Source organism: Adiantum capillus-veneris, chromosome 23 (genome assembly GCF_014529385.1).
Source record: "Adiantum capillus-veneris isolate H3 chromosome 23, ASM1452938v2, whole genome shotgun sequence".
Classification (NCBI taxonomy): domain Eukaryota; kingdom Viridiplantae; phylum Streptophyta; class Polypodiopsida; order Polypodiales; family Pteridaceae; genus Adiantum; species Adiantum capillus-veneris.
This window is the reverse complement of record NC_140953.1, coordinates 75,444,500-75,468,129: the sequence shown is the minus strand read 5'-3', so window position 1 is coordinate 75,468,129 and position 23,630 is coordinate 75,444,500. Positions and strand designations below refer to the sequence as shown.

Below are 23,630 nucleotides of genomic sequence, written 5' to 3'. Positions count from 1 at the left end.
CACACAAGAAGAAGAGAGTTTTAACGTCGTAGGAAACTATCCCAAAAGACGTTAAAGATTAGGTTAGATGTAGACTTCCGTTAAATTAGATTTAGGTTTATTTTTAGTTAGATTTACGTTTATTTAGATTTACGCTTATTTACGTTAGATCGAGTCCACGCAAGAATTACTTACGGTTTAGGGTTTAGAGTTAGACGAACAGTGAAAAGATCTACTGTGAAAAGATGTTAAGATGTTGTGAAGTGCTACAGCTAGAGAAAGGCAAAAGGGTTTTGTCCACTACATGCAGTATCATGTAGATGTGGGTCTGTAGCTTTCTTGTACCCACAAATATAGGTATTGACCAATAAAGACGAGATTATAACCCGGTGGTTCTGATCTCCGTGCACCTCTAGACCGAGGTGTGCGGGGATTGGACATGACTAGAGAATGTGAGGTAGAGAGAGAGAGAGAGAGAGAGAGAGAGAGAGAGAGATAAAGACGAAGAATGCCAATAGAATATTAAATTTTTGTCCAGGTTATAAGATTTTTATCCTCATTATGAGTAGTGACGAGGATGTGGGACCGTCCAACCGAAACACCTATCTCTCAACGAGGGTCTTATGTCCTTGTAATCAATGCAAGCATGTTGTGCGACGGACAAGACGTGTTTCTTTGCAGCACGTTCGCCAATTATAATCTCGTCGGACTCTTACGCTGGCCAACGTTTACTTTAATAAAACTCTAAATGTATAATGATCTGATAGATTTTACACGACTGTATCGTATTTTTATGTTGTGTAGATTGCTTAAAGAGCACATACTACCAGCTGACAATGTGATGCCAGATTCCCGAGATGAAGCAAGAAAGATTTTGCGAAACTTGGGGATGGATTACAACTCTATCCACGCTTGTCCTAATGACTGCATTCTTTTCAGAGGGGAATACATAGACATGGAGAAGTGTCCGAAATGTGATTCCGAAAGATATCGAGTAGATCTCCATGGGACAAAAATTCCACAAAAGGTTTTGTGACATTTTCCTCTGCTTCCTCGCATCAAGCATTTCTTCGAATGTAAGTCCATGGCCGCCCTAGCATCATGGCATGAGGAGAATAAATCTTCGGATGGTGTGCTACGAATTCCTGCAGATTGCGCAGCCTGGAAACATATAGATGGAACATGGTCGGATTTTGCCAGGGAAGCTCGAAATTTGCGCTTAGGCCTGGCTATGGATGGCATAAATCCATTTGGTCAAAGATCAACATCTTACAGTGTATGGCCCGTTGTCATCGTCAACTACAACATTCCCCCGTGGTTGACTACGAAGAAGGGGCACCTATGGCTAAGCTTGATTGTGCCAGGGCGATATAAAGTGGAGAATATGGATGTGTATCTTCGTCCACTATTGGAAGAGCTACAACAATTGTGGATTGGCATAGAGGTGGTGGATATGAGCCGACACACAGGACGACGGAATGCTTTGATCAGAGGCATTCTAATGTGGACCATGCATGACTATCCCGGGCTAACAGAATGCTCAGGTGATCTATTGACACTCCTCACTCAGACACTGTAAATCTTGTTTTTTCCCATAGTTGATCTATTATCATGTGTATACATGCAGGGCTTCAAACAAGCGGATACAGAGCATGTGTCACATGTGGACCTAGACTGAATGCACGTAGGGCGCCCTCACTGAAGAAGCAAATCTACGAAGGTCATCAAGCGTATCTTCTAGAGAATCATGTGTTACGCGACGGCTTTTTGGGAAGAGAGCCACCAAGGATGTCTGCACAAGCATGGTTAGAGCAGAAGGAGATGTGCGATGACGGATTGCCTCCAAGGATGAAGAGACTATCTCTATGGTACGAGTTACCATATTGGCCTTGACTCATGATCAATCACTTGCTCGATCCAATGCACATATTCAAGAATGTGGGTAATCTACTATGGGACCATCTGACCGGCAAGAAAGATACTTTGGGAGCCAGAGTTGACCTTAGAAATGTGGATCGTATGGAGCAATATTGGCCGCAAACAGCGTCTGATGGATCGATAAAACTCCCTAAAGCACCATGGATTTTCACAGGAGCCCAAGAACGCAAAGTAAAAGAGACCATTCGATCTTTGCGGACCCCCACTGGCGTAATGCACTCGCTCCGAACGTGTTTTACTAAAGAAGGAAAGCTTACCGGTTTGAAGTCACACGATTGGCATAAAATGTGTCAGGTACGTTCATAGTGGACTTAAATAATATCATTGCATAAAATGGACTTTAATATCATTGTTGCACATACTTTACAGTTTATTTTACCGGTTGCCATTGAGGGATGTTTGTCTCTCGACATTCGTAACACAATCTACAAACTTGCAAAGCTGGTGCAATGGATATCACAAAAGGAGATCAACGTAACTCCATACCATTCATTCGCCAAACTAAATGCTGCGGAGCTTGTGTCCATGTTTGAGAAACATTTTCCTACTACCATGCTAACCATTCAGGTGCATCTTCTTGTTCACATAGTTGATGAGGTGGAAATAGCTGGCACAGTTCATTCCAGATGGATGTTCTTCTAGAACGTTTCATGAAAACGCTTAAGGAATATGTGCATCAAAAGGCACGTCCGGAGGGTAGCATGGCAGAAGGTTGGTTGGTATCAGAGTCCCTAGTGTACATTGGAAAGTGGCTAGACGGATTTGATAAAGCCCGGGACACGCTATGGCAAACCATAGATGATGAGCGCATATCTGGGATTGTCATGTGCAATCTCGGTGTTGAGAAGAAGATGACGGAAGATCTAGAGGCTAAAATCAACCGATTTTGCATGCTTCACAATCCAGTGATGCAAAAGTGGATTTCACAATATGAGGATGCAAAGCAAGAGCGACAAAGGGCAGGAATCGAGTGGAGACGGGGAAGACGACCACCGATGCACTATCGGACGGGTCTGGAGAGCCTACCAACATTCATGAGCTTAAGATGGTTGCACAACCAATTGAAAAGCGCACAACAATGCGGTGACGAAGTGACTGAGGAAGAGTGGGAGTACTCTCGGGGTTGCGCGACCAAGGTAAGTTTGCAATGTACGACTAGCTGGTGACTTTATTTCTAAACGTTTGAACGGCCACTCATAATCTTTGTTCGTTGTAGTATAAGTCATACACAGCAGCATGGTGTAAAGGTCGACATTTTAGGGTGGAACGGATCGACAAAAAGCGTTTTACTCAAGATTGTGGAATCATGGCAAAATTTGAACAGTCTAGTCGACGACGTTCCTCTGATGCAGATCTTGTGGTGGCGGAACTCACTTACTTCGGCACGCTACAAGAGATTTTGAGGATCGATTACAGAGGATTTTTTGTCGACTTGGTCGACGTGCAATGGTTCAAGATAATCATGGAGGGTCGCAACGCTACTGTGCGTAGAGGAGAGTCTAGTTTTCTTGAGGTGGATTCTGGGTTTCATAGAGGTAGCCCCTCGTAGTGCAAGGACGTATGAAGGCTACCATGTGCCAATCACAACGGCATCAATGGAGGAGATCAGAGAAGATGCTCAATCAGACGCCGCTACGATGGTGCTAGACGAGCATCAAGATGCTACTACTCTATATGGGGTGCATGCAGAGGAGCTATAAAATGAAACAGAGGATATGTGTTTGAATGGAGAGCTCTATATAGATATAGGAAGTTATGCTGAGTTATGCGAGGATGAGAGAGAGATCTCTTAAAGCCACAAATATTGTATTTGAACAATTTTGCTCCGTGTTGTAAAAGCTCTAGCTCTCTAAGTACCTTCCATGGTGTATAACGCTCTTTTCTACTCACGCTCACATCTTTTGATTGAAAATTTTGAGTTTTCGACTTGCCTCTTCTATCACTCAATTCATTGCGTCATTGTATTTATATGCATCATTACGTCATTGTATTTAATGGTCTTTGCGTCATTGTCTACTCTATTCATTCAATATTAAGTTTAAATATTCGTGTGTTTAATGCAGATATGGATGATGAGGAGTTTCTTTCTTCTTTGTCACCGCAGCAGAGACAGTGGTACATGGAGCGTCATCGCTCTGGCGCATCATCGCGCGTTCCTACTCCATCCGCATCTCCCTCTCTTTCGAAGCATTCGGCGCGCTCCGAAGCTTCGGTGTCGACGAGACGATCTTCACACTCGTTTAGACACCGCCGCTCTAGTGGTGGCGGTGGTTGTTGTGGGGATTCCTCCGCCGATGCCTCCACACTGCCTCGTGTTCGACGAGGCTCTTTACCCTCCCCTTCTTTGCCCGCCCCCACACCAGCCACAACATCGCCATCTACGCCAGGTTTTGCGCGGCTGACTGTTCCTAGCAGCTACACACCTCTACCTACTCCGCCAGGAGCCACCCCACTCGACACTCCTCGCTTCGGGGCCCAGACGCCGGTGGAGACACCTGACGTCCGTACCCCCATCGACATGCCGCTAGAGACCCCTGCCGGGACACCCAGGTTCACGCGTCACCGGCCAGAGGGCTTGCCTTACTCCGTCGACTTCAGCGGGAGCATCATCATGGATGATGACAGCAAGAAGGTGATCTCGCGCATGCGTGGTCTTTGCTCTCAGCTGTTTAGACACTACATACTAAACAAATGGAGTGAAGTACCAAGTGATTTAAAAGCCAGAGTCATCAGCATACTTCATGATGAGTTTTCCCATTCCAACACGGGATCAGCGCTTCAATGAAGACCTGATGAAGATTCGAATGCGCGAATACTGCAAACACAAGCGTTCCGAAGTGCAAAAAGCAATCAAGCATGGTGGAACATGCCAGATTGGCTGGCCAAAGAAGATTGGAAGAATGCGAAGAAAGCAGCGCGCGAGAATCCCGACAAGTGGAAGCAACAAAAGGATGCAGCCAGAGCGTGAGTAGAGCAGGGAGCTCGCACCACTTGGGGAGCGGTGGATGGACATCATTTGAGGTCGATTTTGTAAGTGTTTTCGCATTGCTCTTTATGTTCGATAGTTTAGGTTTATGAGTTTTTTAATTCTAACATAATGAAATCTTTGTATGTTTTGACAGTGGTCGATGACAGGACGTGATCCCACACCGTACGAGTGCGAGTACGCAGGCAGTAAGGGCTTAAACGCCCTGATGGACATTCTCAGTTCTCGCGGCGGCATGGTTAGTATTAGGGTTTACTCTTTTCTATTTTTTGTATTGTTTTTATAAATGTCGTTATATGTTTATACTTACTGAAAGCTGTCTTATTGTCTTTTTTGCAGAATCCGACAGATACGCCGCTTGGACGCGATGAGACGTCTGAGTAGACGACGTCAGTTTAGCCATAGCTAGATAGCATTAGTTTAGGGTTTCTCATAGCTTATGTATCATGAGACGGATTTTTATACCTTTTTGAACCATGTATATTATTACATTTGTCACCACAGTTTATTTTGCCAATCAATTCTTTATGCCTGTGATGTTGTACAATTGTCATTATTACATTTGCCAATCAATTCATTTTGCCTATGATGTGTACAATTGTCAATTTTACGCTTGTCAATTTTGCAAACAATGTGTCTTGTGGGTGACTATTTTGGGTCTATTATCTACCCTTGCACTTTTTTTAAAAAGTGAATCAAGTACAATATGGTTGATGGGTGGCAGGGCATTCAATGCCCTGTCACCAAAAAAAATTTCTCTCGGGCGTCGCTATAACCGTCGCTATTTATGGCTCTGTAGCGTCGCTATGAGCGTCGCTATAGACTTCTGGTGAAACGTCGCTATAACCGTTTGCTATGACCGTCGCTATGAGTGCGTCGCTATGAGTGTCTCTTATAGCGACGCATATAGGTGACGCTCTCGTAGCGACGCTATTAGCGACGATTTTAGCGACGCCGGGGGTTATAAAAACCCAGTGTATTTCCGTCGCTAACAGAGTCACAAGAGCACACAACCTCTTGTAGTGTAGCCGCTAGAGGCATCAGAATCAATGTGGTCGACAACTTTGCAGAAGAAATTCTTTTCAAATTCTGCATCGATTTTGAGTTATCATTTGCGGACTGCGTACATGCCTTGAAAAGCAACTTCCATTTACTTTTTGCTTTTGATTTTCCTCACAATTGAAAACTTCTCAATTATATTTTTTCTTCATCAATCATATATTTTTTACTGACGTAACTTTGCTGTAGAAGCCAGTTACATATCGTTCCGATTCAGTCGAGCCGTTGATGATCGTCCAAATTCTATCGAGCTATTGTTGGTACATGATTTTTTTGCTATATGATATACTCGTTCATTGGTTCTCCTATAATTATTCTTCTATAGATATAGTTTACGTCGTTTTATTGATAATCTCTCGTTGATACCATAGTGTTTTTGATGGTACCATGATGATGTTTTGTTAGTACTTTGGTCATGGTGATTTTCGTTGATACCATGATGATATTTGTTGATAGCATGGTTATTCTCGGTGATACCATGATGTTTGTTTCATTGATACCATGGTTATTCTTGGTGATACCATGATAATATTTCGTTGATGCCATGGTTATTTTCGGTGATACCATAATGTTGTTTCGTTGATACCATGGTTATTCTCGATGATACCATGATGTTGTTTCATTGATACCATGGTTATTCTCGGTGAATACCATGATGTTGTTTTTTTGATACAATGATTATTCTCGATGATATCATGATGTTGTTTCGTTGATACCATGGTTATTCTCGGTGATACCATGATGTTGTTTCGTTGATACAATGATTATTCTCAGTGATATCATGATGCTTTTCGTTGATACCATGATGATTTATTCATTTTTATTGATACAATGATGATGTTTTTTTAATACTTTGATGATATTCATTGATATCACTACGTTGATAAATATCATTTTATGTAGTATATCCACATATCATTTGCAACACGTAATCACGCATCTTGTACTTTTATGTTCATACTTTAGGTACCATATGTTGTCGTGCATATATATGTCGTCAAAGAAGTGGCGTAGCGAACCATCTCTTATGGCATTGTGAACGTAATTATTCACTAACAATGCTAATAATTTTCATAACTATGTTTTTTGAGTCTATGATCTATCTAGGATTGATCAACGTTGATTTCATGAAGACAAACTTGGTGAATCTGAGTTTGAAGCAGAAAGTTATGTTGTTTTTAGGCAATTGAGCTTCACGCAGCTTTAGTCCTCGTTCGTCTTCGTGAAGCACCATCAGCGATCATTTTTCTAATTTTGGCGTCAACTTTTTTGAGCAAATTTAGCTTTTTGTTGTTCATATTGTGGCCGTCAATCTTGCATCTTACGTCACTCTATTTTGAGGACTCTTTTATTAATAACGTCTCCCTTTTCCTGCTTTTTTGGGTGACGTCCCTCACATATTTGGACCGTTTATTGAGCATCCTTTTTGCATTTTATCGTTGACAGAACACAGTTGTTATATTTCTCTCATTCTCAATTGCAGCCTTCACCATATATATTGCTATGACTATTCTCTCAATGGCTTTCCTTGTTTTGTTTCTCCTTTCCAAGGCCAAGGATTTCCAGGCTGGAAAGCAAAGATGTTGCTAATTCTTGAAGGCGATGAACTCTCTGATGTTGTCCTAAGAATCGTGTTGTCGCCTCAGCCTGTTGTTGATACAGATCATGACACCGAGCTTATCACTGACGGACATATATTTGAAGATTGGAATGTTGTGTATACGGATGGAAACGACGTGATAAAGCAGATGTGTTGGCATATTATTTCTATCTTACTGATTCCCCTTTTGTTGTTATGTATGAGCTGCCTACTTTCCACGACGGTATGAAAGTACCTATTTGCAAACTTTCAGAAGAAATCTGTTACAGAAATACTTTATTTGAGAGGGTTGCATAACAAGTTATAATATGAAGTTAGTACTGCCATGACGAGATATATTGAGTCTTTCAAATCCATATTTAATTAACTTGGTGTTGCGGTGATCCTATTTCAAAAAACAACTAATTACACTACTTGACTCTCAATCTAAATCTTGTGCTCACAATCTCAATCTCTATCACTCTCTCGCTCTCAATCTCAATCACAATCACACTCTCAATCTTGATCTCTTGATGGCAACAATGATCATAATCGAAATTGCAACACGATCACAATCCCAATATCATGATACCTTGCACAGATCCTGTTTCACACATTGGTTACTACATCGTCTACAAAATAGCCAAAAGAACATACTTGTGCAACCAAATCAACATGATAATCAATTTCGAAACATCATTTTATACCATCATAAAAGAGTATAATCACTTCTTGATTGGATCAAACAAAAGAGATATTACTTGTACGGTATATCAGTTTGTAAGCTAACCTGTTTTTGTTGCTTGTAGGTTACCCTAGTGGTGCTGGCAATTTGTTTTGTCATAATTTGATCAAACGAACTCAGAACATAGACTTCCAGGCACTCAAAACGACGGGAGCAGATCTGGTCTACAAGGTAGCGTAAACAGAATTGCAAAAAACATCTTTCTTTGGTTGAAATCACAACTTTTAGGTCGCGACTCATAAAAACCCTATTTTTGGGTCTCCACTACTCTTTCAACTTATTTTAAGCCTACCCATGCATTTTAAGCTAAAACACATAAATATAAAACATTGATATTAATAAAAACCTCAATTTTAACTGCGTGTTTCCTTTACATTCTACAACCAAATGATCTTTTATTCAATAATTATTACTAAATACATCTTTAATGTATTGTGAATAGAATATTTTCACCCACAATATCTCAAACTCATTTGTATTCGAGTAATATTCTCTATCTCATAAACTATTCAACAATCTTTTAAACCATATCTAACAAAAGATCTAACCTATAACATTCTTTTTTACTTTAAGAACTTGGAAAATTAGTCCTATTACAAATTTCTTCCAAAAATTGGAGTGCTTCTTACAGATGTATATCATTCAAGAAATTGATAGGTGTTTTGGGCTTACTTATAGAAGAAAACAAAAGGTTGGCACTTAAGTTTAAGTCCTTAGGTACAGTTACCTTCCACATGCATATTTTATTCCAAAACTAGAGTTATTCTTCATGAAAGATGGATCATTTTGTGAACTATCTATGGTTAACATAAAGGGATCCCAAGAACTTCTTAACTCCACAATTTGATGGATGTTGTAGTGTGCCAATCTTCTTTTTGACAAAAGTAGCCCTTATAGCACTTTAAAGACACATGTAATCCCATGATATACAACCAAATTTGGTATCTTTGACACATCTCAACAAGAATTTAAGCATGAGAGATTTGAATAGGAGTTATAATGTGAGTGGCTTGTCAAGTCAATGAATAATATATACAAGATAAGATATAGGAATAACTCGTATAATTCTTAAATAGACATGGAGTTTCTACTCCTCATCTTACCAAGAAGCAATATTTTGATAGACTCTCAAAAGAATCCACTTTTGTAACTCAACTTGTGTTCCATGTATTCTTATAGGTTACCCCAAGTGTATCATGAAAGGCAAAATATGATTTCATGTACAACTATAATGGAGATTGATCCTAAAAAACATTTACTTATTACAAATAATAGCTAGCAACGTAGGGTTGCCTTATCGACTATGCAACAATAACCCAAGTTAATGGACATTTTATTAATGAAGAAATCTCTATGATCAATGGTCATTTTATGTCCAAGCAGATACTTGTAATCATTTTGTGCATTGAAATCTTCCCTATTGCAAGAGAGCAAAATTCTCACTCTTGTACGGGGGAGATTGTACCTAGTGACTTGTGTCTATAATCTTCTACTCTCTTCTCTCGCACAACAATATGTGTGCCACTCTAATCTTGGAGGTTCATAGATCACACTTAGTCTTGCTCTGTCTCTCTTACTCTCTAATCATTCATCTTGATGAGCAACATATAGAGTGCTATGATATTTTATGGATTTTAGGGTCACCGCATATTGGTTGTGTTGTAGTTGTATCAGAGCAATGGCTGTGTTGTTGATGATGTGCAAAATTAAGTATGGAGAGCTCAATCCAGGAAAATAAATATTATAGACCAACTAATTCTTCTTTCTCTTCTATGTGAGTTTCCTTTTTCTTGCTTGCTTTTATGACCTATCCGTAGAGTAATAATGGTGGAAAATTTTCATAATAGTAGCAGATCTCACGGATGCTTTTAGGATAAGAAATATCTATGGATGCTTGATTGATCAATGGGAACATTCATTATTGTACTTGTAATAGTTTGATGAGCGCGATGGGTTGGCTTTGATTGATGTTTGGTCTAAGTACCACTTATTTTCACACATGAAAATGCTGATGGGTTTTTGCTCTTTAGCTTCTAAAGTCTTTAAGGATCTACATGGTTTCTCTATTTCTTTTATGTTCATGATGGTTTCTTTGCCACGATGTTACTTTGCATAGACAAAATATCGTATTTATGGTACCATGGGATTTCTAATCTTTTAGACAAAAAAACCTTGGTAAATTGGATGGTGAGAGAAGTTTGAACTCTTGGATAAAGCAAAAGGTTACATTGTAAGTCGAGTTCATGATCATGGAATAATAGTTTGAGAATGTAGGTTTGGAAACTTCAAGCTTAAAAAGAATGGGAAACACTTGAGATTTTTTCATACTTGTATACTTCAAGAGGTATTTAGGACAATAGATAGTCTAATGATTTTTACGTATAGTATGCCATGTGTAACAATTGATAAGTTCTTTGACAACCTTCCTAATGTCTTAAGCATGGTTTCCTTTGAACAAAATTTTCTTTTGTGTATAAGTAGTATCTTAGTACAACATACACATCCTAAACATAGACACTTCCTAGGAAAATGGGTTGGTGGAAATGTTGGCTTTAAACTACTGTATTGTTTATGGTGGCTCATAGGCCCATTGTTAGTGATAAATCCCATCTCTTTGATAGGTGCTAGGTGGTATGGACACTAGCCTCAGATCAGGGTTCATATTCATAACCTTCTGAGTCATTTGACTTGATTGATTGTACTAGATAAGAGAAATTGATCAAACTTCCTCTTGCTAGACTTTGTATCTAATATTGAATTTTCATGCTCACATAAAGACTTTGAAGAAATCGCATACTCTTCTCAAATGGATCACAAAGCCTTTAAATTTCTACTAGAGTACAATGTTCAGAGAGACATCATCGGTTAGTATCAAGACTGTCAAGCATGATTGTGCTGGTCTTTTTTCTTTGATTTTTAATATAACAACTTGATTGGCTTCACACTTGAATTTTTTACCCTCATGGCCTTTATGAGGTAGTAGGAAAAACTCAATGGGCCTATTGTTTCAACATTGAGTATGATGTCAGGGTAAGGGTGGATGCACACAAACACACACACTCAATCTCTCTCTCTCTCTCTCTCTCTCTCTCTCTCTCTCTCTCTCTCTCTCTCTCTCTCTCACACACACACACACACACACACCTCGGGGGTTCACCGTTTAGTAGCCCCCTATATAACGTGCATTTGCAGAGTATTAGAAAAACCCCTCTTTTAACATGTCTGAATGAATAAAATGAGCCCTTATTTTAGGGGTTTTTCCAAATTTGAATATATTAAAACCCCCTTATTTTAATGTATCTCTATTAAATTGCCTATTTGTTTTGCATTTTAAACCCCTCCTTTTGAACTCACGTTATAAATTAACATGATTGCATAGTGCATCCCCCGAGACACACACACATACACACATTTTGTTTTCTTACTCTGAAGTGATTGCTATTGGAGCTATATATGGCTCACTCTACTCAACTTAGTCTCACCTATATATTTGTATCCTGTCCTCAATATGAATCAGTCTTTGGGAGCGTACATGGTGTGTCTCTTGTCTCGTCTCTCTCTTTCTCTCTACATCTCAACATGGTATCAAAGCAGTAACGATCACACAGCGATTGAATTCATGGTGACAAAACAGTATGTGTATGCGATTCCCATGTAAGATTTTGAGGATTGATTCTTGTTAAGTGTGGTTCTTTTGTGTTAATAATAATATGATTAGTGTTATGTGTGGTGTTTATTGATGATCAAGGTGGTGAATCATTGATTAAGTTTCCTTGTTCATTTGTCTTTTGATATCCTGACCTTCGTCTCAATTCTTTAGGGTCTTCTACTCAAAATTTGGAGAAACGGAAACAGCGCAATGGAGCACAGTGCAATGACACTTTTCATCCAAAACTTGTTCGTCTCCTTGACCTCTTCGATTTGACTTCTAGGTTTACGTCAATCGGAGTTTGCAGCTGAAAGTTATGTTGTTTTTACTATAATTGAGCTTGACACAGCTTTCATCCTCGTGCGTCTTTGTGAAGCGTCCGCGGTCATTTTTCTAATTTTGGGGTCAAATTTTTCGAGCAAATTTAGCTTCTTCTATTCATATTGTGGCCGTCAATCTTGCATCTAACGTCACTCTATTTTGAGGACTCTTTTATTAATAATATCTCCTTTTCCCTGTTTTTTTGGGTGACGTCCCTCACATCTTTGGAGGTTTATTGAGCATGCTTCTTGCGTTTTATCGTTGACAAAACACAGTCGTCATATTTATCTCGTTCTCAATTGAAGCCTTCACCATATATGGTGTGCAAATTTTGCGATCTTATCTTATACGTCTTCTCGCAACCAGATATGGCTATGACTATTCTCGTCAACGGATTTCCTTGTTCTGTTCCTCCTTTCAAAGGCCAAGGATTTCCAGGCTCGAAAGCAAAGATGTTGCTAATTCTTGAAGGCAATGAACTCTCTGATGTTGTCCTTGGAAATCGTGTTTGTCCACCTCAGCCTGTTGATACGGATCATGACAACGTGCTTATCACTGAAGGACCTATATTTGAAGATTGGAATGTTGCATATACGGATTGGCAATTAAGTGATAAAGCAACGTGTCGGTATATTCTTTTTGCTCTTACTAATTCTCTTTTGCTTGATATGTATGAACTGCCTACTTTCCACGACGTATAGAAAGTACCTTATTGCAAACTTTCAAAAGAAATCTGTTACACATGTACTTTATTTGAGAGGGTTGCATAACAAGTTACAATATGAAGTTGGTACTAGCATGACGAGATATATTGAGCCTTTCAAATCTTTTATTAATCAACTTGGTGCTACTGGTGATCCTATTTCACAAAAAACAATTGATTACACTTCTCCTTGAAACGGTGAAGGACTCTTCTTATAATAGCATTGTCTTATAATAGTCCGACCAAATCCACAGTCAATCATTTTGTAGGTAGGATCATAATCATCTCCCTCATTTGTCAAATAATTAATTTATGTCCCTCAAAATAATCATACAATGGCAAATATATAAAACATTAATATGTATATTTGCGACTCAGGAAACAAAAAATTGATGCACATTTGATGACCATATATAACATTGAGGCATCGCAAGGTCATGATATTCTTCAATATCTAATCAATCATAAGAATAATTATCATTTTTTGTAAACAAAACATGCTAATTGATTGTGGTTAGCATAGCTGCCAACTTACGGCTAGCACAAGTGTTAATGCCAAGATGGACTTTAGCCATATCAAGAGGTGCTATATATCATATACATGTGGTAGTGATGTGTCTGAACACACTTAGGACCTTCAGGGTATTTTTTCTCTCCCTAGGAGGGTTTCCCCCCCCTATACATTGTATATACACCCATCAATCTAGGTCTATCTTATGTTTCCATTGCATACTAAGTAATACAGTCTCCGTTGTGTGCCTTAGGCTTCCTTTATCTCCAAGATGTGTGTGTTTTCCTGTAATCCTAATTCCAATAATTGGTAACAGACTAGGTTGTGTCCTCTTAGGCTTAGTCGCCAACAACTCCAGCACACACCTGCTCACTTCCTCTCATTTTTGAGAGCGTTGGCGAGCGTCAGTGGGTCTGCTCAAATTTTTGATTCGGGCTCATTTCGCCCTCTTTTTTCACTACAAGGAGTACTATACATGCTATTTTGTCATTTTGTCCAAAATTTCTACCCATTTTTTGCATAGAAGGTCCCTTACATTTTTCTACAGTTGGTGCTATATAGCCCGTGTTTTTCCCTCTTTGTTTCTCCTCTTTTTGGGAAGTTTTCGTATCAGGTGCAACATTTATCATGGCTGACAACAATATAGATGTGCTCAAGATGTTTGCTGCTACTGAGGATAGATTGGATGGGGACAATTCACCCTATGTGAGCTTATATGACGCAACATGTTTTTGTGTCAAAGGGCATTTGGAATATTGTGCATGGCATTGATGTATGTCCCAGGTTTAAGGATGTAGGCAATGTTGAGGATGTTTTGAGTTTTGGTTGCAGGATTGACGCTACCAAAGCTCTTTCGATGGCAGGATTTTTGCTACCAGAGCTCTTTTTCCTCTGGTTGAGCAAGCTCATTGGCATGTAAAAGATAAGAAATTTCATGCTTTGATTGCATTGTCTATGAAGCACACTATTACTCCTCATATTTGTTGAGTAAAATCTAAAAAATAGTCTCGGGATATTCTGGCTGGTCTTTATTCAAGTCACAAATGAGGCTAAAACTGCAATGCTTTGTATAGAAATGGAGTGAAAGATTATGCACGAGGAAGCTGAAATAGACACTTTTCTTACTGGTATCAAGGATATAAATGAGCAACATAGTGAAGTCATTTTTGACAGTTCCCTTGCAGACTGTTCTTGATGCTTTTTCAAATTCAACCGGACTTTTGCTAGTACTTGGAGACTTATGACCCAAGGAAATCTTGAAGTTTTCAACTTTGATGCATTATGCACATTGCTGTTGCAAGAGTCACTTTACAAAAAACAGGGCTAAACAGTGTGCAATTGAATAGACTTTTATTATTTCTCAAAGAGAAGTTGGTAACAACAATGTAACGATTTCTCGTGGTTCTTTTGCGAGTGAAAAATCTTCTTTTCCTAATGCTTCTGTTGGTAGCACTTCGTCTCGGAATTCTCGTGATAAGGACAAAAAGAAGATGACTAGCCATTATTATAAAGCTAATGATCACTTGATCAAGCAATGTCCAAAGTTGAAGGCAAAAGAGACTAAGAAGAAAGAGGCTGGATCAACTATATCATTCAATACAAGTGCAGCTATTGTAGAGTCTTTGTGAAGATATAGAGAGATAATTTTCACACATGACATATTATAAATACACACACACACACACACACACACACACACACACACAGAGCATGATATACGTGGTTCACCCAATGTGGGCTTTTTTCACGAGAAAGCAGCCACTCAATGGCTTTAGTACTTCAAACAAGAAAGGAGACCTCTTAACTTGGATGCTCAATTGACTCATGTGCCAACATAGTCATGCCCTTGTCTTTGTGGCAATATTACTTTCCTTGAAGGAGGGATTTTGTCCTTAAAAGCATTGATCAATGAAATAACTCTCCATAATAATATTAATGCTCTCCTCTCAAAACTTCCATCACATCAAATACTATCCCACGTAGTACTTACCATTACATCTTGCACTGATATGTGGAATTATGTGCTTCTAGAAAAAATGAAATTGAATGATTGCACACATATGTGGAATTGTGTGCTTCTAGCAAAAATGAAATTGAATGATTGCAGTCAATATTTTCTCAGGAGATTGTCCCTTTGACCAAGAGAAACCTCTATCTTCACTACTTAGATCTCAAACTAGAGTAGAAAAACTCTTGACTAATAGTAGAACCTATCCCAGGCAAAACGCTCTAACTCAGAAAAACCTATTTCTCTCTTCTCAGCAAATAGTAGATTATCTCAAGCAAGATGTTCTGACTGAGCAAAAGTTAACTCTTTATCTCCTCAAGCAATTTCTTCCAAAAATTGGAGTGCTTCTTACAGCTTGATATCATTCAAGCTATTGATAGGTGTTTTGGGCTTACTTATAGAAGAAAACAAAAGGTTGGCACTCTAAGTTTAAGTCCTCAAGTACATTTACCTTCCACATGCATATTTTATTCCAAAACTAGAGTTGTTCTTCATGAAAGATGGAGCATTTTGTGAACTATCTATGGTTAACATAGAGGGATCCCCAAAACTTCTTAAACTCCACAATTTGATGGATTTGTAGTGTGCCAATCATCTTTTTGACAAAAGTAGCCCTTCTAGCACTTTAAAGGCATACACATGTAATCCCATGATATACAACCAAATTTGGTATCTTTGACACATCTCAACAAGACTTTAGGCATTATAGATTTGAATAGGAGTAATAATTTGTGTGACTTGTCAAGTCAACTAATAATATACACGAGATAAGATATAGGAATAACTCGTATAATTCTTAAATAGTCATGGAGTGTCTACTCCTCATCTTACCAAGAAGCAATATTTTGATAGATTCTCAAAAGAATCCACTTTTGTAACTCAACTTGTGTTCCATGTATTCTTATAGGATACCCCAAGTGTATCATGAAAGGAGAAATATGATTTCATGTAAAACTATAATGGAGATTGATCCTAAAAAACATTTACTTATTACAAATAATAGGTAGCAACATAGGGTTGTCCGATGGACTATGCAACCAAAAACCAAGTTAACAGATATTTTATTAATGAAGAAACCTTTATGATCAATGGTTATTTTATGTCCAAGTATACATTTGTAATCATTTTGAGCATTGCAATCTTCCGTATTGCAAGAGAAAAAATCTCACTCTTGTACGGGGGAGATTGTACCTAGTGACTTGTGTCTATAATCTTCTACTCTCTTGTCCTCTTCTCTCTCACAACGATATGTGTGCCACGCCAATCTTGGAGGTTCATATAGAACGCTTGGTCTTGCTCTATCTCTCTTACTCTATAATAATTAATCTTGATGAGCAACATATAGAAACAATTATTGAGGTATGCTTGTATAATTCTGATACGAGTGCTATGATATTCTATGGATTTTAGGGTCCGAGATCACAATATCTCTATTTCATTACTTTCATTGATGATTTCTCATGCTATACGATTGTATTTTTACTTAGATAAACATCTGAGGCCTTATCTGTTTTCAAACAATTCCACAAGGCTGCGGAACTTCAAACTGGTCGTCGCCTTAAGAAGCTTCGTAGTGACAATGGAGGCAAACATGTTTCTCGAGAGTTTGTGAGTTACTGTGCTGACAGTGTAATGCAGAGACTAGGATTTGAACATAGAATTCCTACTTGTGTTCGATTGTTGGGTTTGAGAGCTATATCCAAGGTATTGGTTAATGAAAGATTATATCCCGGTATTAAGGTGGGAAGATCTATTAGGTAGGGATGTCCTCTTAGCCCGTTGTTATTTGCTAAAAAAACCCATCCCCTCTTCTTCTTTCTCCATGCTCACGCAACAAATGGTAACTTGAAAGGGCTGTAGGTAGGCTCTTGTAATAGGACTTATTCTGCAAAGTTTTGATGAATATTTTTGTTTAGAGTACATTTTGTTCATTCCAGTTTTTTCCACAGTATAGGATTTCATTTTAATCGTTCTCGTGAAGTTTCAAATTTTGACCAGGGACACCCCTCGGGAGCCGGTTTCGAGGGTACTATGGTCAAAATTTGGAAAAGTTTTGTATGTAGCAATCGTAGCCCTTGACACGAGGAAAAATAATTCTTCTTTGTGTTTTTGTATTTTGATGCCCGTTTCAGCCCGTAGATTAGAGAAAAAGTGAGAAAATGCTGTTTTAGACTATTTTTGTGAAAAGTGCTGACTTGCAGGTAAATTTTCGGGCACACTGAGCAGGATATGGATTTTTCGCGTCTCACAACTTTCGAAGAGCTCGATGAGACAAACAAATTCATGTGAGACAAACCCGGTCAAATTCTGAACCGTTTGGGAGTTATGGCTTACTGAAAATGGCCAAAAAAAGTTTCTAAAATTGCTAACTTGCGAGTGTGGGTTGCGTTTTGTGGTTCTTATGCGTTTGAGTGCAGGACGTCTCTTTTCGGAACCTATTTTGGACCGCTTTTGCTAAAGACTAACAGAAGGACGAAAATAGCCACTTTTTGCCTCACTTTTTGCCTGTGGAGAAGGAGGCTATTCTACAGTGAAGGCGCCTTGTGATTGAGATTGAGAGTGAGAGTGAGAGTGCGATTGAGAACTGTGCACAAATTGAGAGTGAGATTGAGAGTGAGATAGCTCGAGGGTGGTCGGGAGGTTGATACGAGCTACACTCTTCTTGTACTCGGGAATTGATTTCAATATACATCTCTGATTTCCTACGTCTACTCTGTGTACTTGCAAATTTTTGTTATTCAGTTGTTGTATTCCTGTGTCTCGTCACAGCTCTCATCATGTTCTTGATTTGGGGTTTTAAGATGACACTATTATTTTCTCGGATACTCAGAATGCTAATATTGGTGAATATATATCATACTTGAATTTTTATTTGCTTGTAGGTGCTTTAGATTTGAATCTGGGGAAGTCTCTATTGATAGATGTATCTGCAAAGATAATTTTCATAGCTTGATTTGGCAAGAAAAGAGAAGTCTTAGGGGAACTGTATTCAGGAACCTTGGTGATCCTCTAGGAGTTAATGTATCTGCAAACTAGTTGACACAATGGGTTGAGGATAAAATCCAAACCAAAATGGCTTCGTGGTGTTGTACTAAATGGCCAACTCATGTTAGGTTAAGGATTGTGCAGTCTATTGGGATTTCCTCTATATGTTATATTTTCTTCCTTTGATCCTTGACCAGTTGCAAAATTTACATCAACATTAGTGATATTTTATGGGGATCTTCTGTTGTAGCCTGGCTCGCTTGGAAGCATTTGGCATTGCCTATTCACTTGGGAGGATTGGGTATCCTTCATTTGCAAATGCACATGCTGGCTAGTACGGAAACCTTACTGAAACAAATTGATGGATAATTTTGTTGTGTACTTTCATGGTGTTTGGAATATGTTTGCATGGACAAATTAAATTTTTATGTGCTACTCATGTTCAATTGTGTGGAAATACTGCTAATATGCTGGTTAAGTCTTGAAAAATCTATGTGCTTTGTTGATTTGGGATGGTAGAGTTAGATATACAGGTAATCCCTTAGGGTATGAGTCTTGTTGTTGGAGCTTTGGGTTTAAAAAACACCCGCTGTTTTCTTGGGCAAAAAACCATAAGAGGGTTAAGCCCAATCAATCAAATTGTTACTCTAACAGAAATATTATTTTGTTTATGGTGGCTAAGAGAAGATTCAGACTAGAAAATGGGCTCAAAATTACTTGGGAATAGTTGTGTACACATGTTAGCAATTTGAAAAATCCTTGTTGCAATGAAGATTTAATCAAAGATTCTAAGATTGAGCATTGTCAGAGACTTCAACAAATTGATGGACCTCCCCAACAAAAGTTTCTATCTACACTTGATCCTTTAGCCTTAAATAGAGAACAGATGCAACAAGGTTTGCGAGTTCAATCTAGATCAAAGATGGTGGTTGAATAAGCTATCTGATGTACGGTGGAATATCCTGACAGGTGCTCTCCCATGGGGTGAATTGTTAGTCAAAAAGAGAAGTGTGATGGAAAATGCCCCAAATGTGGTCATCTTGAGACAACGAAGCACATATTTTGGAACTTCCCTACATTATATGCTTGATGGGTATGTTTGTATGATATTTGTATGATGCATTGGAAGACTAAGTTTCTAAATATAGACTGCTTTTTGGAACAACTCAACCGGGTTCTACACGTTTAGACTTATGTATTGCTTTTCTCAGACTTTGGGTGTTATCCTTTTTGTGGAATGCTAGAAACTCAGCTTTGTTTGATACACACCTTTCACAGTTTGACACTACCTTGGTGTATGATTCGAGATAAATTGTTAGAGGACTGTGTAGCACTGCCAAATCCTCAACAGAATAAGACGATGGAATTCCTCGCCATGATGTAAATGTAACAAAATGTAATATAGTACTTAAGTTAGAGAGAGAGAGAGAGAGAGAGAGAGAGAGAGAGAGAGAGAGAGAGAGAGAGAGATTTTCACAATTATATAGGAAAATGAAATTTCCACTCTAACCAATAATAGGACCGATAAGAAAGGATGGGGAACATAGTTCTCCTCTGTCTGACGGATGAACTACAGCGATGGAAGCATTTCACCATCGACATTGGGTACCTACTCCATAAGGGAGAGTTTGTGTACCGATGGACACAGACATTCGGCACCAAATTCTTTATGAATGTCATGATAGTCCAAGTGCAGGGCACCCGAGTATTAGAAAGATTTATGCTCTCGTACAACGATAATTTTATGGCCAGGTTTACATGGCTTTGTTCAAGATTATGTCTTGCATTGCCAAAAATGTCAGGTTAACAAAGCAGAGGCCTGAAAGCAAGAGGACTCTTACATCCTTTGGAGATCCCCAATGGTAAGTGGGAAAGTATATCTATGGATTTTATTGTGGGTTTACCAACCCACTATACGAGGTCATGACTCAGTATGGTGTGGTCGTAGACCGGTTGACTAAACTATGTAAGTTTATTCAACCAAATCAACGATTAAGACTCCAGAATTAGCTAAGTTATTTGTGGACAACCTATATAAGTTGTATAGTTTGCCAAGTAACAATGTCAGTGATCGTGATCCCTAGTTTAATAGTCATTTTTGGAGCGTTGTGTTTAAATGATTGGGTACACAACTAACCTCAGTAGAGCCGATCATCCAGAAACGGATGGTCAAATTGAACGAGAACTAAGTGCTAGAGGATATGGTACGCGCATACGTTAGCAAGAAACAGTCAGATTGGAAAGAGAGAGAGAGAGAGAGAGAGGGAGGGGGAGAGAGAGAGAGAGAGAGATTTTTGCTGGTTGTTTGCGGACCATGTGTTGGTCAAGTTAGGGAGAGGCGGAGAGAGAGAGAGGTGAGAGACAGAGAGAGAGCGTGATTGAGGAGGAGAGCGGGAGAGAGGGAGGGAGAGGGTGAGTGTGTGTGTGTGTGTGTGTTTGTATGGAAGAATATTTACCTATTCTCAAGGTTTCTTACAATAGTGCTAAGCATGTCACAATGGATTTAGTCCTTGCATGGCTCATGTATGGTTTTCAGCTAGGTATGTTCGGTGGGATTGGCAAACCGAAAAACTCCAACAGGTTAAGGATTTTCTCCAAGGACACATGGATATGTAAGTATAGTTTCCCACTTTTGTTTTCAAGGTCTAAAACTCTTCCTTAAGTGGGGAGTAATGTCACGACAAGGGCAAGGCCATAGAGTCTTGGACTGGACCAAGGGCCAGACTAGGCAATGTGGAAAAAGAATCCAGCTAGGGAAAAGGGGGGCTATAGTGGGAGGTTGGGAGGTGGATTCCAAGCTCTAGTTTCCCCTAGTCTTTACAATAATTTTCATAGCTTGATTTGGCAAGCAAAGAAGGAATTCTTAGGGAAAATGTATTCAGGAACCTTGGTTATCCTCTAGGAGTTGATGTATCTGCAAAATAGTTGACACAATGGGGGATAAAATCCAAACGAAAATGGGTTCGTGGCATTGTACTAAATGGTCAATTCATGTTAGGTGAAGGATTGTGCAGGCTATTTGGATTTCCTCTATATGTTTTTTTTTCTTCCCTTTGATACTTGACCAGTTGCGAGATTTACATCAAAAATACTGAGATTTTATGGGGATCTTTTGTTGTAGCTTGGCTCGCCTGGAAGCATTTGGCCTTGCCTATTCACTTGGGAGGATTGGGTATCCTTCATTTGCAAATGCACATGCTTGCTAGTAGGGAAACCTTACTGAAACAAATTGATGGATAATTTTGTTATGTACTTTCATGGTGTTTGGGATATGTTTGCATGGGACAAATTGTTTTGTGCTGCTCATGTTCAATTGTGTGGGAATACTGCTAATATGCTGGTTAAGTCTTGAAAAAATCTATGTGCTTTGTTGATTTGGGATGGTAGAGTCAGATATACAGGTAATCCCTTAGGGTATGAGTCTTGTTGTTGGAGCTTTGGGTTTAAAAAAACCACCCGCTGTTTACTTGGGAAAAAAAGCATGAGAGGGTTAAGCCCAATCAATCAAATTGTTACTCTAACAGAAATATTATTTCGTTTATGGTGGCTAAGAGAAGATTCAGACTAGGAAATGGGCTCAAAATTACTTGGGGATAGTTGTGTACACATGTCAACAATTTGAAAGTTTCTTGTTGCAATCAAGATTTAATCAAAGATTTAGAGATTGAGCATTGCCAGAGACTTCAACAAATTGATGCACCTCCCCAACCAAACGTTTCTATCTACACTTGATCCCTTAGCCTTAGATAGAGAACAGATGCAACAAGATTTGCGAGTTCAATCTAGATCAATGTTGGTGGTTGAAGAAGCTATCTGATGTATGGTGAATTGTTAGCCAAAAAGAGAATGTCTGATGGAAAATGCCCCCTTGAGACAACGAAGCACATATTTTGGAACTTCCCTACAATATATGCTTGGTGGATATGTTTGTATGATACTTGTATGATGCATTGGAAGACTAAGTTTCTGAATATAGACTGCTTTATGGAACAATTCAAACGGGTTCTACACGTTTAGACTTATGTATTGCTTCTCTGAGACTTTGGGTGTTATCCTTTTTGTGAAATGCTAGAAACTCGGCTTTGTTTGATACACACACCTTTCACAGTTTCCAACTGCCTTGGTCTATGATTCGAGATAGATTGTTAGAGGATTGTGTAGCACTGCCAGTTCCTCAACAGAATAACACGATGGAATAACACGATGGAATTCCTCATCATGATGTAAACATGTAACAAAATGTAATATAGTACTTAAGTTAGAGAGAGAGAGAGAGAGAGAGAGAGTTTCACAATTATGTAGGCAAATGAAATTTTCACTCTGGACCAATAATAGCACCGATAAGAAAGAATGGTGAAAATGGAATGTCCGTTCAAGGATCAGAAAGAGGTATGTTGATGGAGCGAGTCGTCCGGCCAGTCTCTATGATCAAAGGCAGGGGTTGGCGAAGGCGACATTGACGAGGGAGAGCGGAAGAGTGCCAGCGCAGGGGTAGGTGCGGCCGTAGCGGAGGCCGGAGGAAGCGGGTTGGACTTTGACGTTGGGAAGGAGAGTGCAGTGGCCGAAGGTGGGCACGTCCACCTCCATGGCGAAGCGGCTGATGATCTTCTGGTTCCAGCGCGGTCCTGGCAGGCTGCAATGATGTTGAAGGCCTCACAGGGGCAGTTGTTCACGAGCTCCCACTCGCACAGCCCGGTCGCCACGGGAGTGTTGGTCAGCACGAGGTCGTGCAGCCTGCACTTGCGGGGCGTAGCTGCTTGCACAACGGAGGTCCCCTCTATGATATTTAGCAGCAGCGCCGCCACCATCGCCACTGCGGTGGCCAGAAAAGGAGATCAATAATATTACGACATATGATATGACTATAGCACACAGACGTGCGTTTTTGTATACTTGTAGAATAATAACACAGACGTGCCATATTCTTATACCTGTGCAGAGTTCCACCCTCCCCATTGCCATTGTTGATGATGAAGATGGGTTCTAGCCCTAAATGCTGCTCGATGTGCTCACTGCTGCTTACAGTTTTGCGGGCACTACTATTCCAGCGTTTACAGCACCCGCTTTATATACTCCTAATTACGTCCTCGTAATCCGACCTGCCAAACCTCAATTATCTCCCACCATACGCCAAGCTAAAATGCCAAATGAAATACTTGTTCCTCAT

The 23,630-nt window shown here is 39.4% G+C and overlaps 1 pseudogene; it reads right to left on the bottom strand.

Annotated features, from left to right (window-relative positions):
• Window positions 1-22,835: 22,835 nt before the first annotated feature.
• On the bottom strand, window positions 22,836-23,271 carry LOC147428005 (uncharacterized; annotated as a pseudogene).
• Between the last annotated feature and the right edge of the window lie 359 nt (window positions 23,272-23,630).